Raw genomic sequence first — 17,500 nt, forward strand, 5'->3', positions numbered from 1 at the left:
CCGCCGCCCTCTTCGTCGCCGGACCTCCCCGACTCCTCCTCGAGCCTACTTAAGCACACCTACAGGGCTCGGTGAGCTCCGCCGTCCGTTCCCTCCCTTCTCCTCTACTCCCATCGCTGTGCAACGCTCGTAGTCGTCGCTGGCCGCCGCCTCTGTCGACGCGCTCACCGCGCCTGTAGGTGCGCCCGGTCGTGCACGCCCTCTCCTCGACGCGCCCGGGGCGCGCCCCGCAACCGCCCGCGCCTCGTGGCCTCACTGCTCGCGCGCGCTCGCGCCGACCGCAGCCGCTGCTGCCCTTCTCCATCCCCATTGTGTGCCATGCCCCCCCTACGGATCCCCTCACTGCTGACCCGCGTCCACCCAGGCCGTCCCAGGCCACCGGCCTCCCTCTTCTCCGGCGCCCTACCGTGGTCACCGGCGCCCAGCCGGGTGTGCCCCTGCCGGTCACGCCCGCAGCGCCCATACGGGCTACGCCCGCACCCGCACGCCCCGGCGCCCGTGTGCCCGTGCCCGTTAAGGCCCATAGGGCCTATGACAGCCGGGGCCCACGCCCCATAACGTTTTATTAAAAAAAGGAATTAAAAATAATAAATAATAAATAATAAATAAAAATGATTTAATAAAATTAATTATTAATTAATTAATTATCTAATGAATTAATTAAGTTAATTAATCCGGTTTAATTAATTTAATTAACTAGTTAGGTTAATTAAATAGTAATTAAATTAACTAATCTGTAATTAACCTAAACAGAGAATGACAGGTGGGTCCCACTGGACCCACATGTCAGGTTGACCAAGTCAACTCTGTTGCCTGCTGATGTCAGCATGACATCATGCTGACGTCATAAATCTATTTTTCGAATTAATTAAATAATTAATTAAATTCCAGAAATTAATAAAATCTTTAGAAAATCATATCTTTTAATCCGTAACTCGGATTAAAATATTTTCAACATGAAAGTTGCTCAGAACGACGAGACAATCCCGGATGCGCAACCCGTTCGTCCGCCACACCCCCCTAACCTATCAAACCCGCAACTTTCCTCCCTCCGGCTCCTCTGCCCGAAAACACGAAACACTAGGAATACTTTCTCGGATGTTTTCCCCCCTTCATCGGTATCACCTACTACCGCGTTAGGGCACACCGAACACCGCGTATTACCTTGTTATATTTTGTGATGCTTTGTTTGCTCTGTATTCATTATCTTCCCCCTCTTCTCTCTGGTAGACTACGAGACCGACGCTGCTGCTGACCAGTTCGACTACGGAGTTGACGACCCCTCTCTCTTGCCAGAGCAACCAGGCAAGCCCCCCCCTTGATCACCAGATATCGCCTATTCTACTCTATACTGCTTGCATTAGAGTAGTGTAGCATGTTACTGCTTTCTGTTATACCTATCCTGATGCATAGCCTGTCCTTGTTACTACTGTTGATACCTTTACCTTCAATCCTATATGCTTAGTATAGGATGCTAGTATTTTTCATCTATGGTCCTACATCCTTGTCCGTCTGCTATGCTATACTATTGGGCCGAGATCACTCGGGAGGTGATCTCGGGTATATACTATATACTTATACATGATACATGTGGTGACTAAAGACGGGGCGGCTGGTGGAGCACCCGCGAGTGGATCTTTGTGGCGGAGCGACAGGGCAGGTTGAGACCGCCTAGGAGAGAGGTGGGCCTGGTCCTGTTCGGCGTTCGCGGATACTTAACACGCTTAACGAGATCTTGGTATTTGATCTGAGTTGGTTACGAGCCTATACGCACTAACCATCTACGCGGGAGTAGTTATGGGTATCCCGGCGTCGTGGTATCAGCCAAAGCACTTCGTGACGTCAGCGACTGAGTGGCGCGCGCCGGATTGGACTGGAACGCCAGTAGGCTAGGTTTGCTTCCGGCCGCGTACGCAACGTGCAGGTGTGCTCAGGGCAATGGGCCCAGACCCCTGGGCGCTTAGGTTTAGACCGGCGTGCTGGCCTCTCCGTTGAGCCTAGGTGGGGCTGCGACGTGTTGATCTCCCGCGGCCGGGCATGACCCAGGAAAGTGTGTCCGGCCAAATGGGATCAAGCGTGCTGGGTAAGTTGGTGCACCCCTGCAGGGAAGTTAATCTATTCGAATAGCCGTGATCTTCGGTAACAGGATGACTTGGAGTTGTACCTTGACCTTATGACAACTAGAACCGGATACTTAATAAAACACACCCTTCCAAGTTCCACAGACAACCCGGTGATCGCTTTTCTACAGGGCGACGAGGAGAGGATCGCCGGGTAGGATTATGCTATGCGATGCGACTGGAGATGCTACTTGGAGATGCTACTTGGAGATACTACTTGGAGATGCAACTGGAGATGCTACTTGGAGATGCTACTTGGAGATGCTACTTGGAGATGCTACTTGGAGATGCTACTTGGAGGACTTCAATCTACTCTCTTCTACATGCTGCAAGACGGAGGCTGCCAGAAGCGTAGTCTTCGACAGGATTAGCTATCCCCCTCTTATTCTGGCATTCTGCAGTTCAGCCCACCGATATGGCCCTTTACACATATACCCATGCATATGTAGTGTAGATCCTTGCTTGCGAGTACTTTGGATGAGTACTCACGGTTGCTTTTCTCCCTCTTTTCCCCTTTCCCTTCTACCTGGTTGTCGCAACCAGATGCTGGAGTCCAGGAGCCAGACGCCACCGTCGACGATGATTCCTACTACACTGGAGGTGCCTACTACTACGTGCAGGCTGCTGACGACGACCAGGAGTAGTTAGGAGGATCCCAGGCAGGAGGCCTGCGCCTCTTTCGATCTGTATCCCAGTTTGTGCTAGCCATCTTATGGCAACTTGTTTAACTTATGTCTGTTCTCAGATATTGTTGCTTCCGCTGACTCGTCTATGATCGAGCACTTTTATTCGAGCCCTCGAGGCCCCTGGCTTGTATTATGATGCTTGTATGACTTATTTATGTTTTAGAGTTGTGTTGTGATATCTTCCCGTGAGTCCCTGATCTTGATCGTACACATTTGCGTGCATGATTAGTGTACGATTGAATCGGGGGAGTCACACAATTGTTGAATGACTCGCACATGTTATTGTCAACTGAATCACAATAGCTTCCAAATTTCATGTAAACCATGCTCCAGTGAATTGGGTCCGTGTTCATCATGTCCTTTGCTCCTTCAACTGTGAATTGAGCCAACCTTGCTTTGTTATAGTTGAACAGAGACCTGTTAGGAGCCTTTGCACATCTCCAGAATCTCTTTTGCAAACCTTTGTCATTATGTTTTTTCTTCTGGTTTGAGTAAATGTGCCTTGCACACATCCTATGTTTTGCTTTTGGAAGAATATCCTCCATAGCCCATATTAGTCATTTTTGCTGATTTGAGATGAACAACCACCCATCCCCTTGATTGCTGATTTTGAGGTCTCTGTTTAACTTCTCAACAAACCAGAACTAGGACTCATATGTTTCTTTTTCGACTACAACCCAAGCTACAGGGTACATCTGATTGTTGGCATATCTTCCCAAAGCAACAAGTAGCTGACCAAATCAAGCTCCTTTGAAGAAACATCCATCTAGTCCTATAACCTTTCTACAGCCAGCAAGAAATCCTTTCTTAATAGCACCAAAGCACATGTAAAACCTCTCAAAAACATGCTCATCATCCTTCACATCATCTGCCAGTTTGATAGCAACAATGCTAGCTGGGTTAGTTCTCACAATTCCAATTGGTAGTCGGAAACCAAGGAATATTCTAATTTGGTGGTATCTTTGCATTTCTCCACTAATTTCTTAGCTCTTTTGCATTGTGCAATAGTGACATCTGCAAACATGTCCTTCAAAATAGTTTGCTTCAAGTTTTCTAATTTCCATATTGGATTTGCTTTTATCAGTGTTGCATATACAGATGTCACTAGTTTTTTTATCTCTTCTTGGATACAATGATGCTCATCTACAAATTTTGAGACTTGCATTCATTTGTGTCTAGTGGTCCTTGATGCATAAATAACCCACTTACATCCAGGCCAAGAACAGTAAGCTCTAACTTTGTCATGTTCATCTTTGTTGAACAACAAATGCCTATGAGTTTTAATTCCATAGGAAATCATTGCTTTATTCACATGCTCTCTGCTTCGGAAAACCATGCCAAGTTGAAAGTTGTGTTTTCCAGCTTTGCTATCAAACCTAGGCCACTTGCTCTTCCTTCTTACCATAGTGGTACCTCCTTGTCCATCACTTTATTCATCACAAGAGAAATCATTCTCGTCAAAATCAAAATATGGAGTTTCAAAACCAGCATCCAAATCCTCATCAGACTTACATTGCACTTTATTGTCTTGCATTATAATTCCACTTCTTTGGCCTAACTTCTTAGCTCTCTCATTCCTCCTAATATCTCTTGCAAGTTCTGTCAGTTCCTCTGCCTCTAAATCCTCACCAGAACTGCAATCAAGTATTGGTTCATATTCAGTGTCCTCTTCATCTTATTTGTCAATAGGAGGTGCTTTTGTTGATGGAACATGTTCGGTTGAAATATCACGATCTGCACCAACTATTGTAGCAATAGGAGGTGCTTTTGCTGCTGGAACATGTTTAGTGATGGTCTCATATTCAATTGTAGTGGCAGTAGATTGTGCCACTGCCCTTCTTCTAGTTTGCAACTTAGTAGCAACTTCAACTGCAGTAAAGTGTGCCTCCAACTCAGTAGCACTTGCATAAACTTCTCTCGGTGTTTCATGAGCAGATGATTCACTAACTTGAGCACTTTCAACAAGACTTGCCATCTTTTCAAGTAACATCTTATCAACCACTCCAGTGTCAACAACTTGCACACTAATAAGTGGTAATTTTGTCCCTCTCTGCCTAGAGTAAGTTTCTCCTACATTTACTGACAATAGACCTACACATATGTCAATCTGTTCATCACCTGCACATATGTCAAATTTCTCATCACTAGCAGATAACATAATTTGGTCTTGGTGCATTTCTTTATCATTGTCAAAGTGATGCTGGATTGGTATGTCCAATACTTCAAAAAAAACATCAGCATAACCATCTGTTGTTCCAATGTCCATCCTCTTCACTGACTCATCATCACACATGAACAGAAGACCATCACTGACTTTTTTTCCTGGAGGTAACCAATGCAATTTGTAGGTGTAAGTACCTTTGCAGTGACCTCTTTCCATCTGATGAATATCTTCTGCAGAGTTACATAATACTTTGTAGGACAAATCATCCCTTGGCATGATCATCTCTGCCACCAATTCCCTAACGTAATCCAGCTTTCCATCCACTTACTAAAATGATCCATAATAATGAAACTTGAGAAAGAAGTTGTCCAATGGATCGGGACCAGGTGAACCTACAAATTGAGACACGAAGAACTAACATTCAGAGAAAAAATAATGTTGAATATTTCTCTGATAGTACACAGAAATTAAGAGAACTAACATTTACAATTTGGACTATAGTTGTGATATACCAAGGCAACAAATTCAAACAAAAACACTTCATTCAGACAAGCATAACAGATATTTACTATGGACTAACATGTTCAGTTCATCCACATAAGAAAGTGCACTTTTCTCCTTAACCACATAGGGTAATCATCTACAATAAATTCTCCTAGGAATGGAAGTTCATTCAGACCCATTTACTTTGCATGAGAGAGACCGGTTTGTCCTCCACCAAATTCTGCTGAAAAGTCACACCTATTTCCTAACAAAACCATCCCTTTTTTCATGAATAGAACATGGCATCATACAAAACCGACTTGAGCAGAACAGGGCATCATCCAAAACACTACTTCTCCCCCTAAATCCCTAGTACTAAGATGCCCCATTCCCCTCACCCGAACCCACACCTCTGCAGCACACGCGATCGTACATCGGAGTTCGCGATTCCGCTGATGAATGACACCAGAAGCACAGCAAAGCGGCAGCAGAGATGGAGGCACAAGCACCTGGACACATGGCTTCGTTCCTTCGGCGATGGGCAAGAGGCAGATGATGGCCGCGATGGTAGACGGTGAACGGCACCTACGATTGCCAAGCCCTAGATAACGAAAGAGGAGAGACGTTTCTAGAGGTAACGACGCTTTGAGAAATAAGAAAGGAAGGGGACGAGGTGATAAAGGAAAGAAAGGAGAGAGACAACTGACTAATGGGATCCACTCAGCATTTTTGCCCAGTCAGTGTGTAATCAACATCATGGTGGGACAAAAACGCGCCAGATTAGACAAAAACCACTCAAGGGGTTATTAACCCGGTTTTAGTAATTTCAGGGTGTTATTTGTCACGGTTTTGAGTCCAGGGGGTTATGTGCCCCAAAGAGTGGATTTGGGGTGATTTGTATACTTCTTTCTACTATTAACCATGCTCTAAGGCTGGTCATAGTGGGAGTAACATAGCAAGTAACATAGCGCATTCCAAGACAAGTTTTCTTATGTGGCATATAGTTAATGAGGAGAGAGGTGTTTGGAGTAACATAATATGTTACTGTAACATAACGCAAATCAAAGCAAAATGAGTCTATAATATAATAAATGCAATTATCTAAGATACTACTTGTATGTTACTTTGCACTATGAAGGTAGTAACAAAGACTAGTGTCATATGCATGACACTAGTCTAAGTTACTCCCCACTATGACCAGCCTAAAAGGTGCGCCTCGCGCGGGCCTCTAATGCCGCTCCATAGGTGGCCATTTTCCCAACACTAGTAAGCGTGCACGTGCAATGCACGTCTTTGCGGAAAACAAATCCTTTTCTCATAGAACCATTCTGAATCATTCTTTGGTTTAAGCTATGTATAATCTAAGATGCATTGTCTATGTCATATTTCCTTTCAAATGCAATAATGAAAGGAATTATGCATGCTCACTTAATCAGCTCGAATTTGAATACATTCATTGTGCTTTTTAGCAACAAAGAAAAAATGTTGAAATGACACTCATGCCGACTTTATATTCACACAAGACAAAATCAAGAAAGGGGTCAAAGCATCTCCAATAGTATGTTAGTTGGTACCATTCACAATTGTTTCAGAACTAGTACCCTTCACAATGGCAGCTCTGCAACCTGCGATGCCTCCAGCAATAGCAAATCTAGCGGCAACATAGGTGAATGCCGCCACACCTGCAGCTTTTGTATGTGGTCCTTTCTAGCGATCAGTGTATTGACTTAGACCGTGGGGAGTTCTTTTTCCTTTTATAAAATTAGTTATTTTGCAACATAGGAAGAGCTCTAGGCTCATCTTCAGAAACATCCTATGATATTCATCATCTCCTCGTGGGGAGGTGTTTTGAGATGTGCCGATTTCTTTATGGGAAGTGAGTTGCAAGGAAGAATATGAAAGCCAACTAACTGAAGACTAAAGGTGCCACAGGCATAAAAGTTTCACTATACAATCCTATTTGTAGTGACCTATGATTTACCAAGTGGGAATTTAATTTCCTTTTTTCCTTCGGGACCTTAACAATGCGGTCAGTCTCAGCTTGATTCATTTTGAAATCCAACAAATATTTAAGGGTTGTCTTGAGTACTACTTGTGATTGTGTTGTTTGCTTCCTCAACATGTCAACTTCATCTCTAAGTAAGCAGGATCTCTTTCTACCAATAGTGTAGCCTCTAGAGCATCAGCAGTTGGCAATTCATGATGCACGATTGGGCCGGTGCCACTACTGTGGGATGATACAACGTCCATGGGGACCTCGCTCTTTGATCTTGGGCTAACCTGTTTTGCCATTAAAGTTCCGATTGAATTTTGAAAAGTTGAAGTTAGCAAAACATCTCAACCGGGAGTTATAACAGCAAACCAGTTAAACAAACAAGGAATTAAAGAGTTTCAATTGGATGCTGAAAAGTGGTTATTAACATCATTGTAATCGTTTGCAGTAGCAAGGCAGTTAAACAAACAAGTTTTGCAAAAGGTACATGTAGTGGCATTGGAGTTTCTCTTGGATCCTGAAAAATTGAGTAGCCGGTAACGTGATTAGAGCAACTGGTTGCATCAGCAAACCTATTACACAAATATTTTTTTGAAAATATACCTGTTGTGCAATTGGACTTCCAATTGGATCCTGAAAACATGAAGTTGGTAAGATTATTACAGAAACAAGTTACAGCAGCAAACCAGGTAAACAAGGAAGTTTCTGACAACATACCTGTTGTGCCAATAGAGTTTCAGTTGGATCCTGCAAACTTGAATGTTAGCAATCATAAATAAAGTGTTGCAAGAGCCATAGGAAACTAACATCAAACTAGTAAAACTAACCAGTTTTGGCAATGTATTTAATTACAGATGAACTAGTAAAACTAACAAGTTCTTGGCAACCTACTAAAGTAACAAGTCGGTACCGTTTACCAGCCACACAGACATCTGTAAATTTCTTTGATGTAAGCAAAATGATTCCAACATATATGCAGTACGCCGGTTTGTTGTGGGGGGAAATGCAGTGCACTTGCTCGGTTATGTAGTACGCTTGTATAGGTTCATTATGGATGACGATGCAGTGTGGTTGCTTCAGTTCACCTTGCAGGGTGATGCAGTCAGCCTGCAATACTTCGGCGATACCATTTCGAACACATTGCAGTTCGCATGATTCAGTTCATTTAACCTGACAATGCAGCTCGGTCATTTTGTGTGCAGGAAATGACGTTCAGCAGATACAAAATGCCGTGCATTATTGACAGCACTAAGAACAACAACTTTCAGAAGAGTGGAGCTTCTTCTGAAAGAGATACTGGCTGGGTTACCCCTGAGATTCCTCGAGGATTCTTCACGACAACAAACAGGGTGCAGTACTCTCCGGAAGAAGATTTTTTCCAGGAAGAAGATGTAGTCGAAGATGACGATGATGTCACATTCGTTTGGGAAGGCGCTCACCAACGGGATGATGAAGATGATGACGATGAAGATGAGCCAATAACAGTTCTCAACCTAGAGTATAAGCATGAGTTCACTATGTTTGGACAGCATGTCCGAACAGACAATGATGATGCAGTTGAACACGATGTTGTAGCAGATGATGATTATGACTATGATGATGTGCCACTGCTCCAAAATTTTCAAACCAATCCACCGAGACATCGTCACAACACTGGATTACCACCACATCCACCTGCTGCACCCCAAAACAGAGCTCAGCGTCCACCTGCTGCATCGAAAAATAGAGCTCCAAGCAGACCTACTGCATCAACTTCGACGCTGCGACCACCAGCGGTGCCTCGGTCAAAAGTCAACAGCAGGTACAAATCCTCCTCACTATTGCCGCCGCGAGATCCTCAACTACACATCTCTACTATAACCCCGCCATGTCCAATACAACCCGGCGAGCTACAAACACCATCGGGTGAACGACTCTACACACATGTAAGTTTATGTTCTGAAAAAAATAGTTGCAGCCCATTCAGATAACATTGCAGTGCACACTGATATTTCTTGTTAGGTTTGACCTAGCATCTAATACATTGGATTCTTCTGAAAACTTAGGAACATTGCAATGCTTTATTAAACTCGTATGCGCTCCTCGTATTTAAAAAAATAGAATAGAACAAATTATCTCATAGAGCATTGCACTTAATGCAGGATAAAAACATGCCGCTGAACCTCGTACCTGCTGCTGGAATGAAGTTCACCACGTACGACAAGGCATGGGACTTTTACAACAATTATGCAAGATGTGCAGGGTTTGGCATACGCAAGAGGGAAAAACACAGGACAAATGCCTACATTGTCTGCTCAAGAGAAGGGACGCACAAGCAGACTATGTCAGATTATCACCGGGTACGTCAGAAGACATCAAAAAGGATTGGCTGCAAGGCAAAGATTAGAGTCCAAAAGAGGAAGGATGGCAAATTTGTGATAGAAATGGTTCAACTCAACCACAATCACAAGATGCTGGAAAGCCCTGGGATGCTTTTGCACATGCGATCGCACAAAAAAGACGATCCTTTGATAGACCAGTTAGTGAAAGACATGCAACTGGACACCCACACACATGCTCAGATGATGTCAACGCTGTCGCGTATTTCCGGTGGTCTACATTACATGGGACATACTAGCCGCGACTGGGTAAACAAGTAAGCACATAACAGATCATATCTCTTGAGCATTCTGTCGGTAATTATTCCCTGTTTGATGAGATGAGTTTGCATTGTGTCTGAAAATGCAGGAAACAGAAGTTTGCCAGAGAAGAGTACGAAGATGATGTCAAGAAACTTCTGGATTTCTTAGAGAAAATGCAGAAGATAAACCCAGAGTTCTTCTATGATTATTAAGTTGATGCAGATAACTGTGTAAGAAACATCTTTTGGGTGAATGCAAGTTACAAAGGATTGTATGAAGATTTTGGAGACTGCGTTACATTTGACACGACGTATAAAACTAACAAATTCCACATGCCGCTGGGAGTCTTCGTGGGAGTGAACCATCATCTACAGAGCACCATATTTGTTGTTGCCCTTGTGCGAGATGAAACAATACCATCATTCGAGTGGGTTTTGAAAACCTTTCTGAGGTGTATGAACAACAAGCCGCCAATCTGCATCCTCACAGGTACAAAAAAACAACACCTGCATACTTACGTTTGTTTGGTGCACTTATATTTCTTCCATCTATCTTGCACACACACAAACAACTTAATAAAAAACATTGTTTATGACTTCTCACACCAGTGTTCTTCGATGAAGGTAGCATTAAAAACTATCCTCCCACATACTCTGCATAAGCTGTGTAGGTGGCATATCATGAAGAAGTACAAAGACCACCTCGCCTTGCTGTATAAGGCGCACAAGAAACTAAAGGATGAACTCAATGCGGTGCTGAACCACTCACCAATGCCGTCAGAATTTGAACAAGCATGGAAGAACCTCATTCAGAGGTACAACTTGCAAGACGACGAAGTGATGAATTCGCTGTGGGATGACAGGCACGAGTGGATCTCGGCTTACTACAAGGAAATTTGCTGTGCTCGGATGACTTCCACACAAAGAAGCGAGAGCATGAACCGCATACTGCAGAAAAATTTTGTCAGGGAGAAGCATGATCTCCATCTGTTTGCTTAGCAGGTGGATAAGTGCATTCAGACCAGGAAGGCCGTCGAGCATGCAGAGATAATAGCAAATGAGGTAAACAAAATGTCAATCAAAAACTGCTAAAATATGACTACAAAAATAAACAATTTTTTCATTTCTCTCGTTCATAACAGTGCATTTGTGATCATGCAGTCAGAGGTAAAAACAACAACCAAGTTTGGGTTCGAAGTTCAGCTATCAAAAGTGTATACAAGGGCAGTGTTTGCAGATTTCAAAGAAACACTATACCGTAGCACTACATTCAGAGCAGAATGGTGCCCTAAGAACCCGAGAAAGTATCTCGTACACCACTACAACAGATCGGATGCATTTGACTAGGCAAGGCATAATTTCCAAGTGGTTGCCGATGAAAAGAGAGGTGTCTACGAATGTGAGTGCAAACTCTGGACACACACAGGTGAGATTCCTAGCAAAAAAAATTCTAGTTTCTGATAGTCATGCACGAAAGCCCACTTACTGGACTTTAAAAGTCCACATGCATGAGTAGTTCACACAACCAAATGAAGTTCACTTCTTTAAAAAATGAACAAATAACGAAAAAATATGTGTTTATTAATTTCATGCAGTTCACTTACAAAACAAAAAAATCATGTGTTTGTCTGCAGGGCTCTTTTGCGTCCATGCGTTATGCATGCTTTCTCATTTGAGAGTACTCAAGATTCCTGAGGTGTACATCATGAAAAGATACACCCATAACGCAAGATCAGATGCAACTTTTGACAGAAGAGACTACGAACAAACAGCACCAGATGGAACCTTGCTTTTTTGCCGTAGAAAATTGCTGACAGAAACAACAATGGACCTTGCAAACAGAGCGACAAGGTCCAACGCTGGGTGCCACAGAGCGTTGTCTGGTATGAGGGCACTGATCGAGGAAGTTGACACGCTCAATGAAGAAGAAGAAGAAGCAGCAAAACTAAAGCAAGCAGAGAAATCCCAGCATGACAATAATGTCGAGCAAGTAGAAAATACTGAACACAACGGAACTAGTGCTATCAAAAAAGAAACAATTCTTCCACCTCCTGTTTCAAACACAAGAGGGAAGAAAGGGGGCGACGCAACCCAGAAAAAGGTTGCATGCAAGGAAAAAAATGATGACAAAAACAGTAAGCCACAGCTTGAGCTGGACAGTGATGGTCACCCACTGGGAATAAGAAGGTGCAAAACATGTAATGAAATCAGTGACCACAATTCCAGGACGTCTACAAAAAGAAATGAACAAGAAAAACGAGGACATGGCGATGCACAACCAAACAGAAATTCCACTCACAACACTAAGAAATGGACGAAACCGAGACGTTGTAGCATCTGCAAAAAGAGGAAGAGACACAATTCAAGAACCTGCCCCAAAAGAACAAGATCAGAAAATGAGGAAGACGAAGAAGATGAAATGAAAGAAGAAGATGGTGACACAATTGAAGAAGAAATGGCTTATGAAGAAGCAGATGGAAAAGAGGAGGAAGAAGAAGAAACTGAAGAGGACGAAGAACATAAAGAAACTGAAGAAACGGTGGCTTATGAAGAAACGGATGATGAAGATGAGGAAGAGGAAGAAGAGAGTGAAGAGGACGAAGAACATGAAAAAACAATGCCAACAAGACCACTCCAAGGGAATGCTGATGTACAGAAAAAACCGAGAACGACACCACTTTCAAAAAACAAGGTAGGAGCAAAGAAGGATGCAGTTCACAGCGCTGGAAAACGAAAGCCACCATCAACCAGCACGCGAGGAGCAAAGAAGGATGCAGTTCATAGCACTGGAAAACGAAAGGAGCCAACAACCAGCACGCGGGGAGCAAAGAAGGATGCAGTTCGCAGCGCTGAAAAATGAAAGAAGCCAACAACCAGCATGCGAGGGGCTACAAACACAACGGTGCAGAGACAAGAACTAGCAACACTACCACGGAAAACAAAAGAAAGTGCGACATTAGACACGCTCCAGTCACCACGCACAAGCAGCAGGTTAACGACCAAATAGATGAACTTCAATAAATTAATCATGTGCATAGCAGTTTGCTTATCTCTATGACTTATGTATCAGTTTAAATTTTGTGTAAACACAAATGTCCTATTGACTATGAGTTATTCAACTAAACCATGTAAAGAGAAAATGGTATATAGAGTATACCATATACATAGCAGTCTAGAGTAAAACACATTTTGATTCAAAAACCATGTAAAAATGTTGTTAGCTCACTAGCAGCATGAAGTTTGGAATAATAATTGAAGCAGTTTAGATCACAAAAGTGCTTATTACCAAACACATCGAAAACATGAAGCGTACGACACACAAAAGTACTTATTACAAATCAACCTCATAACCTTAACTAATCACGTCAAACGTGATTCTAACCGTACGATCCTCGAGTTCAAAGAAGTTGAGGACAAGAACTTGCTTAGACTTCAGGCCACTACCAATGACAAATTCCTTCCACCCTTTCTATAGACACAGCCGCCCGTCAATGCCTACACTGTACTTGGCCGGTTTAAGGTATCCATTACCAAGAACAACTTGAAGAATTCCCTTCTTCTTGAGCCGGAGATACATAACAGCTCGTTGAGGAATTTTCTGCAAAAAATAATAAAATTGTTTGAGAACGATACTAGCAGTACAATTCTCATACTGTGCACAGAGCGGTAAAAACCTACACAAACTATAGACACGAGCTAGATGAAGTGCACAACAGTTCAACAAGCAGTACAGATAAAGCGCAATTTAATATGCAGTAAGGAACTTGCAAATATGCAGTACGCTTTGAACTATCATGCAGTACTCGAGACTAGCTACATGTAGTACACACCATACAAATTAGGAAAAAATGTGGAAACATGTAGTGCTCAGCTAATATATAAGCAGTTCACATATTGTAACCATGCAAACTAAAACACAAGCTGCATGCACACAAGAAAAAATAATAAAAACAAGAAATAAGAACACAGTGCGGTACACTTCAAAAACAAAAAAAAGTGCGTTCCTAAAATACTAAAAGTTCATAATAGAATGGAATTATACAAAAAAAAATACACAAAGAAAAAATCATATCTAACAAAACATACCATCTTGTAGTGAGTCTCCACATCTGTTGGCGTAAGCTGATGGACAAAAGGACTTGTGCGGCCAAGGCCACGGCGAAGCAGGGCAGAATAGAATGCAGAAACATTGATCTGGCCCATATCCAATCCTTCCGTGAATACTGTACCATATGCAAGCTGCTCCGCTCGCCCAGTTCGGCACAATACCTTCCCACCACGACGAGCACGACGGGCATGCGAGCAAGCTGAACAATCACAGTGCGTCGCACACCACAACCATGGCTGCAGCAGAAGAGATTCGCACAGGGGCCTGGAGCCATCGCAACAAAAAACTAGAAAAGTAAAAAAAATAGAGGCTGGAGAAAGGAAGAACTTGCGGCTAGAGGAGAAACGAACTGCAACGAAAGGGTAGAAGTTAGCCTACATTTATAGAAGAGGAATGCAAAAAGGTCAAAACTGAAAATTAAAGGGGAGTTAATGAAAATTATGTTCCCAAGAATAAAGGAAAATCAATAAAGGCTTATGTTACCAAAGAAAAAGGAACCAAAAAAGAAGGTGTACTTTAACTGCAGCAATTCCCACGAACAAACCGCAGATCATCAAATAATAATTCTCTAAAAAATTATAATCCACAGACCATTTTATGCGTGCAGTTCTCCAAATTCCTACCAGGAAGTTCACTACATGTGTGCATGAAGTGCATACATGCTCAAAATGAAGCAAAAGAGAAGCACTTTCACGCAGTGCACAAAGCAGAAATTACTGCACCTGATGTAGTCCTTAAATGTAAGTCATGCAGCCCGCAGCATTGGCATAACCACAACTTTGGCACAAAGAAGGATGCACGCAGTGCAAAATGTGTACACCTGCAGCACAGGACTATGACGAATGCAGTGCGCATAGAGGCACAAAAGCAGTGCACACCCGTACACTAAGAAAAAAAGGATACATAAGAGGAAAAACAATAAATAAAAATGCTACCCATGCAGTGCACAAAAATGCAGCGCAAAACACGTGTAGTACGGAATGCGTGCACATGCAGTACAGAACCCTGATCAATGCAGTGCACAGATGATTTACTAAAAGCAGTGCACACGCCAGCATTGAAAAAAATACAAAGAAAAAATTGACCACCCAGGTGCAACCGGCCCCATCTAGTCTCGTAGTAGGTCTGCACCCATAGAAGGCGAGTCGTTCTGAGTCACAATGCATGGGTCCGGCCACACATGGGACCACAGGTCAGAGAGCATAGAGCAGCGAGCGTCGTGTGTAAGCCCTCAAATAAGTAACCAGAGGAGTTTGATATGACGGCCTCGCCAGCGCTTATAAACAGGTCGGGCGCACCTTCCACGGGCGAGGTAGGACTAAACATTAGGACGCACACACAGCGCACCAGGAACCAGCCGTGCTCACAGGCCGACTTGGGCCCAAATGCATCTTCACTATCTGAACACAGGACCAACAAGGCCGATGAAGAAAAAACCATAAGTTCAAAAAAAGAGCCCCCCAACCCCTGCCCCTTCCCCTACCCCTCCCGTACCAGGGACTGTAGTAAGTACAGGCAAAAACAAGATGCAGAATGCGGCAGTAGAAAAATGCAGCGCATTTCGTTACGTGATGCAGTATGGTATAGCAATCCAGTTCCGGATTACCTACATGAATAAATACACGGCATAGAACACAGCGAAAAACTCGTAAAATAGCGGAATACATTGTACTTTTTTCACGGGCTGCAGCAAGTACACGCAAAAAATGGTGCAGTATGCACATGTAGACAAAAATGCAGTTCTGTGTTGTACACGATGCAGTGTGGAACTATAAGCAATGTAGTTCTGTTATCATGCAGTATAGATATATAAAACGTGACAAAATGCATGTTCGGACAGAAAGTTGTGGTTAAAAAAAATTTACTGATCAAAAATAAAATAAAACCATGTTCGCATACAACCACCCAATCGGAGCAGTTCCATCACCACAAGCCCACGATCATAGATGCAACACCAACCCACGATCTGCACAACCGCATCGTCAGCGAGATCGTGCAGTTCATCCGACGCGGCCATCCCAACCCACGCCCTCCCCTTAAATTCAGACCCCTGTTAAAGGCCTTCTCATCCACAACAATACAAGTATCCATTGCGCTGCCACCAAATCGCTCCATATCCACGCAAAAGCACCAACCCCTGCTACCGGCGATGCCGTTCACCGACGAGTACAAGGGCGACAAGGCCATGGAGACCCACGGCAACACCAAGTTGCACATCATCCACACCAACCACAAGAAGCAGATGGAGATCTCCCTTGCGCAGTACGAGCGCCACCTCAGCCTCCAGCGCCACAAGATTGTTGGCATTGATCTCGAGTACAACAACGAGCCTGAAGCGACACAGAAACCCGCCCTCTGCCAGCTCTCCATCGGCAAGAATCACCCGGTGCTGCTCTTCCAAATGAGCGCCGCTGAAAGGTGCACCGTCTTCGACAACTTCCTCGCCGACCCTAGGTACACCTTTGCAGGCTTCTCCATCAACGGCGACAAAACCAGGCTAGAGCGCATCAATCTGGAGGTCGCCAACTTCATCGACATCCAGAAGGAGTGGAGGGTGCCTGAGGCAACCAAGGAGTTGGACTCCCTTGGAGACGTCTCCGGCATGCTCATCGACGACTGCTACAACAACATGAAGAAGAAGATCACCGACGACGAGCACATGCGTTGGGCCACCCTGCCTCTGTCCATGAGGCACATCGAGTACGCGGCAAAGGACGCCTGCGCAGCGTATGAGATATGACACCGCATCACCCTCACCAGGACGGGCTTCGCTGTGCAAAGCTGGAGAAGGAGGAGCCCCCCCAAGAAGCGCACCAGGAGCAGCTGGGGATGGGAAGAGCCTAACTGGTGAAGATGAAGATGGTGCCGACCAAGAGCCAACAATGCCAGCATCGTTTTAGAATTATCTTTTTTTGAAGGTTAACGATAGTGGGAGAGGCTCCCATTGACTTTTGTATTACTCACAAGAGAACGGGTACATGTGTGTTAGAATGGGTTTTAGGCCCCCCGGCCGTAAAAGCTACAAAAACCAAGACTAGCGTCCCAAACTTACAATGTAATCAGAGAGAAAAGGATGAGATTTCTCTGGACAGTTGTGGATTACCAGCTTCAAGAGATTTTTGAATCTAGCTAGCCACGCCTCGAAGGAGTGTGGAATCCCCCTGAAATGTTGGTTGTTTCTCTCCATCCATAGGCTCCAAGCAGCAAGCAAAAAAACATCCATGAATAGGGGCCGATGCCAGCTATCTTTACCCCCATGCAAAAGGGCTAATCTGTTGGCTCCCCCCGGCCATGACATCCCAACCTTACGCCAGCACCGCTGACTA

Source organism: Triticum dicoccoides, chromosome 1B (assembly GCF_002162155.2).
Source record: "Triticum dicoccoides isolate Atlit2015 ecotype Zavitan chromosome 1B, WEW_v2.0, whole genome shotgun sequence".
NCBI lineage: Eukaryota > Viridiplantae > Streptophyta > Magnoliopsida > Poales > Poaceae > Triticum > Triticum dicoccoides.